This window comes from Ascaphus truei, chromosome 3 (assembly GCF_040206685.1).
Source record: "Ascaphus truei isolate aAscTru1 chromosome 3, aAscTru1.hap1, whole genome shotgun sequence".
Classification (NCBI taxonomy): domain Eukaryota; kingdom Metazoa; phylum Chordata; class Amphibia; order Anura; family Ascaphidae; genus Ascaphus; species Ascaphus truei.
The window spans coordinates 153,750,426-153,766,582 of NC_134485.1; the positions used below are offsets into that span (position 1 = coordinate 153,750,426).

The 16,157-nt window shown below is 38.2% G+C and overlaps 1 long non-coding RNA gene across 1 annotated transcript in view; it reads left to right on the plus strand.

The window, feature by feature from the left end:
* The window catches only part of LOC142489244 (uncharacterized), a 30,092-nt gene extending 25,798 nt beyond the window's left edge, over window positions 1-4,294 (plus strand). The window contains exons 2-3 of the long non-coding RNA XR_012799826.1: window positions 3,324-3,453; window positions 4,211-4,294. This is a non-coding gene — a long non-coding RNA (uncharacterized LOC142489244). The remainder of the gene's footprint in view (window positions 1-3,323; window positions 3,454-4,210) is intronic.
* Window positions 4,295-16,157: the final 11,863 nt, after the last annotated feature.

Genomic DNA, 16,157 nt, shown 5'->3' on the forward strand with positions numbered 1-16,157 from the left:
TTTATTTGGACTAACAATTGATATTCTAAGACAATCTTTCGAGAGTTTTCTCTTTTCCTCAGGTCAACCAATACTAAGTTGACAGTGGAATATTGCTAGCCCAGTGTGTGTTAACTGATCTTCATCCAACATGAGAAATGTGATTTACAAGTGTCTTGCATCTGGTGCAAATACACAGAAAAATCTGCAAAAACGTAAAAAGACATCCACCTAAATGTCTTATTTTTACACATTGTATTTTTCTGGTGAATGACGCACAATTTGCCTTAAATTCATTTAAACTGTGCACTGCATTTTATGTGTCTTTTTTTTAAATTTTGCAGTGTTTGATGCAATAAGGTACATACAGTAGGTTGTGCTTTTCTTTCCACCCTTATCATTTTATTGCAGAAACGATGAATTTGTAAAGAATAATATCCAATATAATAATAGATAAGTCTTATCTCTGTGCTCTCACCTGTCCTATGTCCTATGAAACATGTCACTGGTGTGGTGACTTAGACTAGAGCATTGCCATTTTCCTATTCTGTAACAAATCTCACACTACATGTTTTTCACGATTCTGATATTGTGAAAAGGATTATCTTTTTAACTTTGATGCTTATGACTTTATTTGAAGAACCAACTGATTCTATCCACGTTGTCACAAATGTATACAGCTAATCTTCATCATTGCAAAGCAGGTCTACTAATTTTTAGCTTCAGCAGTGTCATTAACTTTGTTGTAAAGGTGCTATCCTTTCTGCTAAAAAAAAAAAAGTTTTCCTTACAATATGAAAGGGCATTTATCCACATTCCTGCAGGATCTTCCTACATGGTCATGGTCCTTTGTACCTAGAGCTTTACCATGGAAAGGAAATACGGGAGCCAGCAATGTGTTGAAAGTAGAGCATGAAGCTGCACTAACAATGTACCATGTGGATGCTTCATGCATAAGAAAACATAGTTTTGGTGACTTTATTAAAGCTTTTTATCCAGTTAATGGTTGTTTTTGACCTGTTTGAGCTTTACTACAGACCTTTGCAAACCAGGATTGTCCTATGTAAACTGGAACAACATGTGGTAGCTATATTTCTACTGCAATTCTCTCTGAAAATTCCTACTGCCTGTGACAGTGTGTTAATTCCATTCTGATGTCAAAAGACATTGACAATAAGACAAGCTAAGGATTCTGGGACAGGAAATAGCATCCAAAGAGTCACCTTGATACTGTGACAATCCCTAAAAAATGGATGCCAGAATTATTTTAGATGTTTTTGGCAGAGAATTGGATAGTACCTATCTTTGGGCCGAGTTTCATATGATGTGTTACTATTGGTTTATTGTTGGTTAGAGCATACACTTTCTGTCCCCTGTATGGGGTTTTTTCTTTGCCCTATGGCTGCAGTTATCTTTCCCTTAGTTTGTGTTACTGTGTAAGTCCCATAGCTGCATTCTTAGCCTGTTGTCTAGCAACCCCTTCCTCTCTCCCCTCAGATTGGTATAATCCAGGGAACACCTTACACTTGGTTTGGCCTGCCCTAGTTCCTGCTTGTCTGGTGAAGTATCCTTCCTTTTCAAGCAAGCAGCCATTGTTCGTGGTTCCTCCATCAGTGCTCTCCCCTGAGACAGCCTTATCTTTTTACCTTCCCCTTATTCTGCTACACCTAAGTCCCCTTTTGTTATCTGTCTGTACTCCAATAAAGTTTTCAGAAACTCAAGAAGGACTCTGTGTGCTGGAAAAGGAGATGAGTTTACAGTAGCTGCCTGACTCTGCTCATTAAGCTACAGTAAGCCTGGGACAGAACAATAGATAAGGCATAGATTGTGTCTGCAAACTCCCAGCATACTGTTTATGTACTAACAAAATGTTGAATAAAAAAAATGCATTGATGTGAAGGTGACATTTTTACCATCCTTCTTTTTACATCAATGTATCAAGGTATTTTGCACCTATGCTTTTCTGGGTGCATTAGATTGCACTTGGGGGAAAATAATTGTGGGGAGGAGCCATAGAATAAGTTAAGGGATGAGATAGTTGGTGCAATATTATAATGAGACGTTTCAAACTCCGTTCCTAAAACGGCTCCAGTTTTCCTTGTTCTTTGAGGTGTAAACTTCTGCTCCTAAGCAATCTGCATCAAATTTAAGAAGCTTCATACATATGCCACTGGCACAAATTGCCACAGATCAAAGTTTTGCTCTTTGTTTTGCAACAAATTGATCCAACTTGATACATTTTTAATAGAAATTCATAACAATGTGAACCAGAGAACATTAAGCCTCCAGTGGTAAGTGACAGTCATGCTGCCTGCACACGTACTGCAGTTTGGCACCATAAAGCACGCGCCCTTTAGGCTGCGGTCCCACTAACTACTACAGCGCATGCCTCGGCGTGCGCTGTACGATCAAGCCCCACACCCCCAGTACCTCCGGTCCCAGTTCCTACCTTGTCGCGCACCTTTCCCTAGCGGTGCGCGACAGGTTTTCAGGCAGGTAGGGGAATTTGAGTTTAGTGTTTGCAACGGAGGCATGGCCACGCCCCCGCCGGAGGTTCAGCCAATGAGGGCGAACCAGCCGTGGGACGTCATGGCCACACTCCCGCAAACCCACCGCCACACCTCCTCCCGTCGCAAACCTTCCCTCTCCGCTCAGACCGCAGATCGCGGTGCAGCACTGTGCATGCGTCTTCCACCCTGCTGGGCGTGCGTACCACAGTGAAGACTGGGGACTCACCCTCAGAGTCTCTGCTCAGCTACAGTCAGGCTTCTGTTGAGGTAAGGGTTTGTGTTGGTAATGTGAGGGAGGGTAGGGGGATCAATGTGAGTACTGTGAAGGGGGGATCAGTGTAGGTAATGTGAAGAGGGAGGCAGTGTAGGTAATGTGAAAGAGGGTCAGTGTGAATGGGAGGTGGGGTCAGTGTGGATAATGTGCAGGGGGGGTCAGGGTGGGTTATATGAAGGGGGGGGTCAGTGTGAGCAATGTAATGGGGAGGGGGATTTTTGTGGGTAATGTGAAGGGGGGTCAGTGTGGGTAAGGGGGAGTGAGTTGGGGAGGGCGAGTTGGGGAGAGCAGCACTCACAAAACCAAGATGTACTAACTGTAGGGTTAGTTATAACACTATTATGGTCTTTTGAATATCCATTTATATGGTTTATCGTGGAGAAAATGAGACTTTGTTTAAATGTAGAGCAGTAATTCGTGTATAACATGCAATGACTAATGACTGTTTCCTGGGCTGGTGAAACTTAGTGGTATTTTTCCAGACCTGTACAGTATATGTTTGTTGTCCAGAAAAATATGTCCATAAAGGGTGTTATATATGTTGTGATTTTGTTTTAAAGGCCATCTTTTTGTCATGGACAACTGAAAGGTCGTGACCTCTTAACGCTGAAAAATTACACCGCTGAAGAAATAAAGCACTTCCTCTGGGTGGCGGCTGATCTAAAATGCAGAATAAAGCAAAAGGGAGAGGTGAGAAACAGATTTAACATCTGCAATATGAAGGAAAGTATTTATTTGAGTTCTAAATAGTTAAAATGACAGAGAATAAGAAACTCTAGAAACACATATCCTAGCAAACACAATGGTAATTTAATTGGGGCCATAGTATGACTTCTTTAAGCGAATATGCTGTAAGGTTGCTACCCTGAGCTTGCAAAGATTATAGGTAGCGTCAAAGATGGACTCAGCTGTTTGCTGACAAGGTTCCATGTGAGTGACCTGAAATGTTCTATCCTTATACCCCAGCGGTGGCCCCACTGGGTAAGAATACATTTCTTTTCTGTTTGATTTATAACTATATTTTGTCATGTTAGTGACTTAAAGATTAAGGTCCACATTACTAGGCAGCACTACTCCATAAAATGGCCTGGCACCAGAAGATACCTTATGACACTAATCAAGTGGATATATTTGTATGCATTTTTGTGACATGTTTATTATAATCTATTTCTATACCAGCAAATGTGCGCATCAATGTGATTCTACTTTATTTATTCTTTTTTTTTAAATATAGAAGGAATTGTTTTCTTTACCCTTTATTTCACATTTAAATGAATAGAACATCAGGTTCCTGAAGGTTACAAAGTATGGAGTAGTAAATATGGCCAGAAATATTTGATATTACAATGTCATCCAAATAAGCCGTCTCATTTTTTATTCACACATAGTATGTTAATGTACTATTTCTCTAATGTGTTCCACTTACCATGTCCTTCTTAATTTTCAGTATGTGCCATTATTGCAAGGAAAATCTCTTGCCATGATATTTGAAAAAAGAAGTACTAGAACAAGACTTTCTACAGAAACTGGTGAGTGCAGATTATCTCTATTTAATTTTGTTTGCCTTTGAAAATGCTCACACTACACTAATATTGTCCTGTAAGTAGAATCTAACATTCTTTCACATATAGTGATGACTTTTAATGGACAAAGATGTTGACTACTGTTTAGCTTGAGAGGGTAGTTGGTGTGGGTAGAGCACAGCTTCCAGACTCCCTGCAATGTGAAGCAGGGAAAACAAAACCAGGCCACTCCGCAGTAGTTTCAAATTTGTATTAGCCAACTAACACATACAGGGAAAAAAGGGGACAAATAGAACGCACCTACGCGTTTCGTACAAAGGTACTTTATCAAGGTGAAGCAGGAACACATTACCAGCCTATTTATACCCACCATTTGTATTTCTAGTCCAATGGGTTGCGGCGTCAATCGCCGACAGCTGCAAGTAGTCGCGGCTGTATGACGCACACTCCCAGGGAACAGGGTGCATCAGGTAGTACATAGGGACTGCCACGAGACCTCCGTCGCGTCATAGAGATGACGTCATCAGCGTGCGGCACGTAGGCCCCTCACGCTGACGCAACGTCCATCTCCATTGGCTGGGACATGTCACGTGATCTGAAAACTTTTTTACAACATACAACTTTATTGATATAACACAGTATGAACAGTAAAAACCAAAATACTTGGAAATAGAATAACTTTAAACATGATTTAAGATAAAAATAAATATAAAAAACATAAAAAACTCGCTGGATAATTAAATCGCAGACTCCCTGTCATGGTTGAATATATCTATGATTGCAAAAATATTGCTTATAATACACTGAATAATTATGAAAGACATTGCATCATATGAAAATTATATATGAATATATTCATAATAATATAACCATTCATGGGACAGAAATAGAACCATGCTAGTTCATGGAGACTTGAACAGTAGATGTATATACAATACTATCAAATGGTAGTGGTATAACTTAAAAAAGCAGTGTACATTTTATGCTTATAGTGGTATAACTTAAAAAAGCAGTGTACATTTTATGCTTATAGTACATCTAAGAGGAGACATATGATTCATAGGTTGTTATGTCTTGATATCTTAATTAAGACATGAGCACAGATTGGGATTGTATAATGTTCACTAGAAATTAAAGGAATAAATGTAACTAATCATAGCCAAGATTGTAAACAATTTTCAACAATGTATTACTAGAATATATATAATTGTTTATAAAGCCTTTAATGATACAAGTACATATAAGTGCGTATATAATTTTATAAGCATGAAAAAAAATTTTTAAATAAACAATATATAGAATTAACGGTTGCAATTTTATTAATTATTTATAGATAGATAAAGATAATCCTTATTAATCATATAAAGTGACTTATATCCCACTCTGTGTTCATACCTAGGGGTATTCTGGTTCTAAGAGTAAAAATCCAGAAGGATTCACGTCTATCAAGATTTTTTGTCCTGTCCCCACCTCTTGGAGGAACAGGTATTTGTTCAATTCCCTGAAATGAAAAGGAGTTAATATTACCTTGGGGACAATTGAAAAAATGCTTGGACACCGGGTGATTCTGATCACCAATTCGTATAAGACGTAAATGTTCTAGAATTCTAGTTTTTAGACATCTAGTCGTTCTCCCGACGTATTGTCGGCCACATCCACACTGCAGTAGGTAGATAACAAATGTGGAGTTGCAATTCAGAAAAGATTTAATTTTATAGTTTAAACCGGAATTAAAGGAGCAAAATTGTTTGCTATTTTTCATTTTTGGACATACTTTGCAGTGTGTACAAGAGTATGTACCAAGTGGTAAATTAGAAACTTCTTTTTTACCATCACTGGATTCAAAGAGACTTGGGGAGAGACTGTTGGACAAAGTTTTGGCCCGTTTGTAAACTACATTGGGACCCGAAATAATGTATGGTTTCAATACTGGGTCTAGGGTTAATACATTCCAGTGTTTTTTTTTGGAATATTTTTAATTATTGGTGCTTGTTTACTATATGGAGTAATGAATGAGGGGCTGGTATTATCTCTATTTGGTCTTGGTTCATTCCTCAGCAATAAACTTCTATCTAAGGTAGATACCTCCCTCAATGTTCTGTCCAGATCCGCCTGTTTATAACCCCTTTTTAGAAACCTTGAATATAGGTCTTTCACCTGATTATTGTAATCAAACTCACTTGAGCAATTTCTACGCGCTCTGATGAATTGGCTCTTGGGTATTCCCTTGAACATGTTTTGGGGATGACAGCTGCTTGGTCTCAGAAACGTATTTCTGGAGTTGGGTTTGCGATATAAAGTTGTCTGAATAGTTAAAGTTGTGTCTACATATAAACAAAGATCCAGGTAATTAATGTGTTGTAAATGAAATGAATAAGTGAAAGTGAGGTTAAATGTATTGGTGTTTAATAAAGAAATAAATTTGTGCATAGTAGTGACATCACCTTCCCAAACAAATAGCAGGTCATCAATATACCTCTTATAAAATAAAATAAAATGTGCTCCCTATAAATGTTCAAATCTCCAAACACGTGGAACAGCTCCCACCAACCCATTAATAGGTTGGCGTAGGAGGGGGCGAAGCTTGTCCCCATAGCCGTTCCACGTGTCTGGAGATAATGAACCCCATTAAACAAAAAGAAATTGTGTGTGAGTAAAAAGTGAATCGCATCCAAAATGAAAGTGTTTTGTGCTGGTGACAAGTCAGACTTATTTAGGAAATATTCCACAGCTGTCAAACCATGCTCGTGGGATATCACGGTGTATAAAGACGTAACGTCTAATGTCAGCCAGAGTAAATTGCTCTTCCATTTTAAGTCATCTAGTGTATTTATTAAATGAGTACTGTCTCTAATGTAGGACGGGAGCTGTTGTACCATGGGTTGGAGAAAGTGATTCACATATCGTGAGACACCATCCCCCAAAGAGTCAATACTAGAGACAATTGGCCTCCCAGGAGGGGAGACCAATGTCTTATGAATCTTCGGGAGATGGTGAAACACGGGTGTGACAGGGAAGGGCTTGTATAGAAAATCCATGTCATTATCATTCAAGACACCTAGCATGGAACCCAGATCCAACAAATGTCTAAGTTCTGTCTGATATTGTATGGTTGGGTCAGATGGCAGTGCAGCATAGGAGGACACATCCCGAAGTTGGCGTAACGCCTCCCTAAGGTAGTCATCCCTATGCTGCACTACCACTGCTCCTCCCTTGTCGGCATTTTTTATTATTAAAGATTTATTTTTCTTAAGATCATTAAGGGCTATACATTCATCACGGCTAAGATTCTCATTTTTGGTATTACAATAACCTGTGTCGAAAGAGAAACCTTTCTGTAGCAATCTTAAATCTCTCTCCACTAAGTTCTCAAAAGTGGAGAGATGTTTTCCTTTTACAAAGGTAGGATAAAACAATGATTGTTTTTTAAGACCTGAACTGGATCTTCCCATGAAGTTATAATAGTAATCAGAGTCGGATATAGGGTTGGTGTCTAGGTCCTCTAGGTCCTGAATCAGACATTGATCCTTAAATGAGAAAATATTAGATTGAATTATCTCAGTTTCATACAATGTAACATCTAGAGGATTAGTATCAACATTGTTAGTAATACATTCAGATGTAACCAATGCAGTATTGACAACTTGTTCTTCATTACTGTTAAGTGTCTTATTGCTAAAAAACTTTTTCAATGTACACTTTCTAACGAATTTGTTTAAATCAACCATTGTTTGAAAAAGGTCAAAATTGGTGTCCGGCACAAAGCCCATGCCCTTGTTAAGCTTGACCTATCCCATGTTTCAGAGATTTGCTGATCCATCTAAGCATCTCGGAGAAAGGTTTTTTTTAAACCTATCAGGACACATTGCCTTTTCTAGATGAATTTAAAGAAGCATTTCCTTTTGGCTTTTTTTTTTTTTAAATAAATGCAGCCATTTCTTGTCTTTACGGCAATGCAATTATCTTGGCTGCCAATCGATCCATTCGACCTTGATCGATCGGCGAAGATCCTGCTTCCCAGGACATGCAGAAGAGGAAGTTGTGTTGCTTCCTAAATAGTTGACCCAAGGAAGCTTAAAAAGGCAATCTAAACAGCACTTAAAAAAATGTTGTTTTAACATACTGTATGTAGCTTTTGATTACCTTTGTTGAAACCGAATTACCTAAGCTGCTGATCGATTTGTTCTCCAATGATCGATGAGCAACAATCCTGCTTCCAGGGTTCACTAAATGGCTGCCTTTCAGTTTCAAATCAATCCTTCAGCTATTGTAACTCAGCACGTACAATGTATTCTTATATTACTAAAGTAACATTATCTATTCTTACAGTTTGCAGCTCAAACTTCTGGGAACATAGGCAACAAATGATCACAAACAGCAAAGATCTTGCACTGCTAGGGAGCTAGGCTAAAAACCTGCTATAGAAATCAAAAGATGCTCAGTATATTAATACTAATTAAAAATGGCATTACTGTAAGAGTTGAATTTAAAAATAGATATTATAATAATGTAGTAAGTATTATCTAACACTACAAAATTGATTTATTTAAAAAAATATATGTTGGATATTGCATGAATTGCTCCTTTAACACATTAACAATCATTATAAATGGCGTAGAAAGTGTCGGGGGCGGGGGGGGGAGGGTGGACGGGGGGAATGAGTTAAATATGAACTAATACTGCAAAACTGATTTATTAAAAGAACACATACTGTATAGAATTTTGAATTAAATACTGCTGTAAGAGAGAACAGACCTTTTTTGTATCTATGTTATTACCACCAGATGGGATTTTTTTTGTTCCAAGATTTTAAAATGTTATCACAAATTATATTCCAGAGCAGCTGTACATAAGACATGGGTATGTGAACTATCCTGATTTAGTTTTCTTCTTTTTCATGATTGGTTAAAGCTGCAGACCAAGCAATATCTTACATGTGTTTTTTTTTTTAAATAAAACTGGTCTGTACTTTTTTTTAAATACAACTCTGAATTACATTTTGAATGTATTATAAGGTAACACACATTTTTGGTTTCTATAGCAACAATTTACAAAGTCACATCCCCTTCCTCTTCTGAAACAGGCTTTGGCACACCCGTTTTTGAGCCCTGCCCTCTCTCTAGCAGTGCACCAATTGTATCTAGTGACTGCCAGGTAACATGATCTTCCCCACAGAACTTTGCATCTTTTATCCTCTTCTGCTGCACTGACAGCCATTTAGTGAAACCCTGAGCTGAATCTTCGTCGATCAAAGGAGAACGAATCGATCGGCAACTTTGCTAATTACTTATCATTGTGTGGATTGTATTGATGCACATATTAAAGGGGAAAAAATATCTTAAAAAAATAAAATAACCATGGCAGCTTGGACTGTTGCTATAATCTGTTCCAATAACATGGGTTTATTGGATAACTCAATAAATTAGAGCTATTGACTGGCAGATTAGTTCAAATCTGGATTATGGGTATCATTAATAATTAAATCTAATAATAATAGTAATAACATGTTGTATAGTGCTGCATGTTTTACATAGTGCTTTACAGAGACATTTTGCAGGCACGGGTCCCTACCCTGTGGCTCTTACAAGCTATGTTTTTGGTACCTGAGGTATAGGGAGATAAGGTGACATGCCCCAGGTCACAGGGAGCCGACACCATGAATTGAACCAGGTCAACCTGCTTCAAACTCAGTGCCAGTCCCTGGGGCCGATTCACTATGCTCCGTTAAGTGGGTTTAAGAGCGCAAAGTACCCTTTAAGACCGATAAGGCTGCAGTGAGATTCACTATGCAGTGATAACTGCGCTTTATCGCTCTTAAAAGGGTTTTTTTCAGCCCTTGAGCAAAATGCGCACGATCAGGCTATTGCGCTGCTTTTTGCCAGTACAGGAGATTCACTAAGCAGCGCTAAGTGAATCGGCCTTAAAAAACGTGCCTAACAAACGCGCCAGCTAAAGGCAGGCACAAAAGGAGCTGGACTTAGAAAATATTTATTTGTTTACCTTTTTGCAGGCACACTATCCATACAACAGTCCCGTGGATATCCCCGGCTGACCCTGCGGGGGCCCCGGGTGATCCCTGTGGGACTATGGGGACCCCCGGGGGTGTCTGGAGGACCCTGCAGCCGTCCGGGGGTCACCGCAGCCCTGCGGCACCAATGGTGTGCCCCCAAAAAATAAACAATACTATAAAAAATACCCCCGCCCCCTAACACATACACTACAGTAATGGCCAAAATTACTATTATCCACATATGGATAATAATGCATTTGCCCATTAAATATACATTAATTACAATAAATACAATAAATACATTTTGTACTCACCCTTATTCGGCACCCACGATGAAAGCCATCCTCATCTTCCTCACCGTCCATACACTGGGGTGCTGAAAAATATACACAAGAAAAAAAAAGAGCCAAACTAATGTCCCCTAACCCCTTAATGACCTTAGTGGTTATTAACCACTACAGTCATTAAGGGGTTAAGCCACCCTGACCCGATAACCACCCTTCACCAATTTATTTGTACAGTGGCTTCATCATGTATGTGTGTATATATATATATTTTATAATATATATGTATATATATATATATATATATATATATATATATATATATATATATATACATACATATATATATATATATATATACACACATGATTAACCAATATACAAATAAATGGTTAAGGATATACTGTACATGCCGAAATACAAATCTCTCCCAGTATCAAACAGCACCAAGCAAAATCAATATCTAAGATATCCAAATAAAAACACTCAATTTGACAATGTGTACATGATACAACTAATCTGTGCATCATGTATACTATGCCAACCAATGCTCCAAATCAAATACACTATTCCAAACAAGATACAGTACAAATACAATCATTAAAGAAAAGCATCTCAACACAATTAAATTACCATCAAGTAATCCAATCTCCAATCAATTACAATCCAAATCAATTACACACTTCAAATCCTAAAAACAAACCATTGTGAAAAATAATCTATGTCAAAGTAACCATCACACTAAATCTAGCTTCCAAAAATAAGCCAATGAAATAATCTATTGCAAACAGCCTTTAAATAAACATTTGAAAAAATGAAATGTAGATTAGAAACACATTTTGACACAAAGCAGCAAATTGCAATTCCAAAAATACATCAAAACAAGGCAAGCAAACACGTTTTTATTATACCTGTATGTATGTCCATCTATAGTTTACAGACATAAATACAGGTGCAATAAAAGAGCATCAAAAACAATTGAATAACATTAAAAATCAACATACAATACAACCACTGACTTGTCCTGTACGTATTTATATCCATAGTGACATACATAAATTCAGGGCAAATAAATGGACATTAAAAAAAATGGACGTCATGAAAATTTTTTAAAAAAACCTGTAAAATAAAAATAAAATACATTTATTTTGTTTACTTACCATTAGATGAACAACTCACCGAAATCAAGGGGAACCGGAAGCTCTCGAACAAGTAATCCAACAACAGGAACCAGGTAACCATAAATAAATAAACCCTTACAATCCACAAGTGTCTGTATCTTCTTTCTTCTATTTGTAATCGATAGTGGGGGTCTTCTCTGTCTTCTTCTGTCTTCATCTGTCTTCTTCCGGGTCTTCTTATCTTCATCCGCCATGCCCTGATCTTCTTTCTTCCATAGGAGGTCTTTCCTCCTCGCCGTCTAGCTTCAAAATGAGACCAAATAGGCTTTTATAGGCCTATGAAGTCACATTTGCGTCATATGGTTCTCACGGTCCTGATTGGGCCGTGAAAACCATGTGATTTGGCCGAAAATAAATAAATTGATGAAGTCATTTAAAGGCAATGACGCCAGCCAATCAGAATGGCTGTGCTTCAATTGCCTTTAAGATGACGTCACCCAAACAAACAAGGCTGGCCTCACATGGTATGGTAGCCAATCAGAGCGTGGGAACTCAATCCAAACTCTGATTGGCTACCAAACCACGTGAGGCCGGCCTTGTTTGTTTGGGTGATGTCATCTTAAAGGCAATTGAAGCACAGCCATTCTGATTGGCTGGCGTCATTGCCTTTAAATGACATCATCAAATTTTTTTTCCGGCCAAATTACATGGTTTTCACGGCCCAATCAGGACCGTGAGAACCATATGATGAAAATGTGATGTCATAGGCCTATAAAAGCCTATGTCGTCTCATTTTGAAGCTAGACGGCAAGGAGGAAAGACCTCCTATGGAAGAAAGAAGATCAGGACATGGCGGATGAAGATAAGAAGACCCGGAAGAAGACAGAAGAAGACAGAAGAAGACGGAGAAGACCCCCACTATGGATTACAAATAGAAGAAAGAAGATACAGACACTTGTGGATTGAAAAGGTTTATTTATTTATGGTTACCTGGTTCCTGTTGTTGGATTATTTGTTCGAGAGCTTCTGGTTCCCCTTGATTTCGGTGAGTGGTTCATCTAATGCTAAGTAAACAAAATAAATGTATTTTATTTTTATTTTACAGTTTATTTTTTATTTTTTTCATGACGTCCTTTTTTTTTAATGTCCATTTATTTGCCCTGAATTTAATGTATGTCCCTATGGATATACATACGTACAGGACAAGTCAGTGGATGTATTGTATGTTGATTTTTAATGTTATTCAATTGTTTTTGATGCTCTTTTTTTGCACATGTATTTATGTCTGTAAACTATAGATGGACATACATACAGGTATAATAAAAACTTGTTTGCTTGCCTTGTTTTGATGTTTTGTGGAATTGCAATTTGCTGCTTTGTGTCAAAATGTGTTTCTAATCTACATTTAATTTTTTCAAATGTTTATTTAAAGGTTGTTTGCTATAGATTATTTCATTGGCTTATTTTTGGAAGCTAGATTTAGTGTGATGGTTACTTTGACATAGATTATTTTTCACAATGGTTTGTTTTTAGGATTTGAAGTGTGTAATTGATTTGGATTGTAATTGATTGGAGATTGGATGAATTGATTATAATTTAATTGTGTTGAGATGCTTTGTTTTTCTTTAATGATTGTATTTGTATCTTGTTTGGAATAGTGTATTTGATTTGGAGCATTGGTTGGCATAGTATACATGATGCACAGATTAATTGTATCATGTACACATTGTCAAATTGAGTGTTTTTATTTGGATTTCTTAGATATTGATTTTGCTTGGTGCTGTTTGATATTGGGAGAGATTTGTATTTTGGCATGTACAGTATATCCTTAACCATTTATTTGTATTTTGGTTAATCATGCATATACAGTATATATATATATATATATATATATATATATATATATATATATATATATATATAGTGTTCGACAAACCTATACATTTGCTCGCCCCGGGCGAGTAAATATTGGCCCAAGCAGCACACGTTTGGTACTAGGTGGCGAGTAGATTTTTTTGTGTGGCGAGTAGATTTTTTGGTGATTTGTCAACCACTGTATATATATATATATATATGTTACACAAAGAAAAGGAAAAAGGAGGGTCAAAAAGGTGCACTCAAACAATATATAATGAAAAAATAGAAAAAATGGACTTTATTAGCAAAGAGTATTAAAAAAACACACAAGACAGACCCACACAAATCACATAATAAATCGCTGCGTGATACAATGATGGAAAATAATACACCAAAGAGGCACAAAAAGTCTGGTAGGAACCAAAACAAGGGAGTACAGATATACCATAACAAAGCCAGGGGAAAGAAAATTCCCCCAGTATTGTGACTAAGATCGGCCGATCTATAGCAAAAAACTCAAAAAAAATATGGAATTGGTTAAACAAACCAGAACACAGAAAAAATAAATGGACCTCTTGAAAATGGTGTCATGAGAAAAATGGTACAGTAGAGGCAACTCTTATTCGAACAAAAACCAGTGGCAATTCCCCAAAAAACCCAGGAAACACCCAGGTACATTCTGAATACATGCCTTAAACTTTCCTTAAACTAGCCCCAGCATTTCTGCATTGATTAATGGCCTATCAGATTAACAGCGGGGGTCCCTGGCAGTCCCATTCAAACTGAATTGGAATGCCAGGGATCCCTGCTGTGTTAATCCTATGGGTCGTTAGTCAATGCAGAAATGCCTTAAACGTGCCTCAAACTAGCCCAGAACATACCCAGCACATACCCAGAATGTAACCCGGCTAGTTTACGGCAAATGTTAGAATAAACGTTGCCTCTACTGTATAACACACAGCTGAAGGTGAATATAAATGTGACCCTATGATGTGCTGCAAACGGACTGTGAAAGCTGATGCCAAAACTATGCTGCACACATGAAATAAGCAGCAAGAGAAGGGAGTCCAAATAGTGCACTGGTAGCACTCATCACAAGTCCCCAGAAGTAAAAGCTCAATAATAATGGGCAAAGGTTATGCTAGAGCAGCCCAGGGACAGAGAGCACTACAGATGGGTAGTGAACAGGGCAATGAGGAAGTCCCGCAATACAGACCAGCGTCCCAAGCTCAGGCACCAGCGACGTCACAAAGGAAGATCTTTGACAATCTGATGCAGCACACGGGTCAAGAGGAGGTGGGGGTGCTGTCACAGCTCTGCTCCGACGGCCGTTTCGCCAAAAAGGCTTCTTCCAGGTACGCTCCCGAAAGAAGCATTTTTGGCGAAACGGCCGTCGGAGCACCGTCCATACACTGGGATGATGAAAAATACACACAAGAAGAAAAAGAGCCAAACTAATGTCCCCTAACCCCTTAATGACCTTAGCGGTTATTTACCGCTACAGTCATTAAGGGGTTAAGCCACCCTGACCCGATACCCACCCTTCACCCATTTATTTGTACAGTGGCTTCATCATGTATGTATATATATATTCCGGGAGCGTACCTGGAAGAAGCCTTTTTGGCGAAACGGCCGTCGGAGCAGAGCTGTGACAGCACCCCCACCTCCTCTTGACCCGTGTGCTGCATCAGATTGTCAAAGATCTTCCTTTGTGACGTCGCTGGTGCCTGAGCTTGGGACGCTGGTCTGTATTGCGGGACTTCCTCATTGCCCTGTTCACTACCCATCTGTAGTGCTCTCTGTCCCTGGGCTGCTCTAGCATAACCTTTGCCCATTATTATTGAGCTTTTACTTCTGGGGACTTGTGATGAGTGCTACCAGTGCACTATTTGGACTCCCTTTTCTTGCTGCTTATTTCATGTGTGCAGCATAGTTTTGGCATCAGCTTTCACAGTCCGTTTGCAGCACATCATAGGGTTACATTTATATTCACCTTCAGCTGTGTGTTAAACCAATTTTCTCATTACACCATTTTCAAGAGGTCCATTTATTTTTTCTGTGCTCTGGTTTGTTTAACCAATTCCATATTTTTTTTTTTAGTTTTTTGCTATAGATCGGCCGATCTTAGTCACAATACTGGGGGAATTTTCTTTCCCCTGGCTTTGTTATGGTATATCTGTACTCCCTTGTTTTGGTTCCTACCAGACTTTTTGTGCCTCTTTGGTGTATTATTTTCCATCATTGTATCACGCAGCGATTTATTATGTGATTTGTGTGGGTCTGTCTTGTGTGTTTTTATAATACTCTTTGCTAATAAAGTCCATTTTTTCTATTTTTTCATTATATATTGTTTGAGTGCACCTTTTTGACCCTCCTTTTTCCTTTTCCTTTTCTGTAACATATTCCCTATGGGTCGGTAGCACCACCAGAGGGCCACTCTCTACCCTGACCTTTGGTTATCTCTTATTACTAGGTCATCCAGGGGTGATTTGATTGCGGCATCTATTGTGTGTTTAATATATATATATATAATATTATTCTATATTATTTATTATAATATATATATATATACATACATGATGAAGCCACTGTACAAATA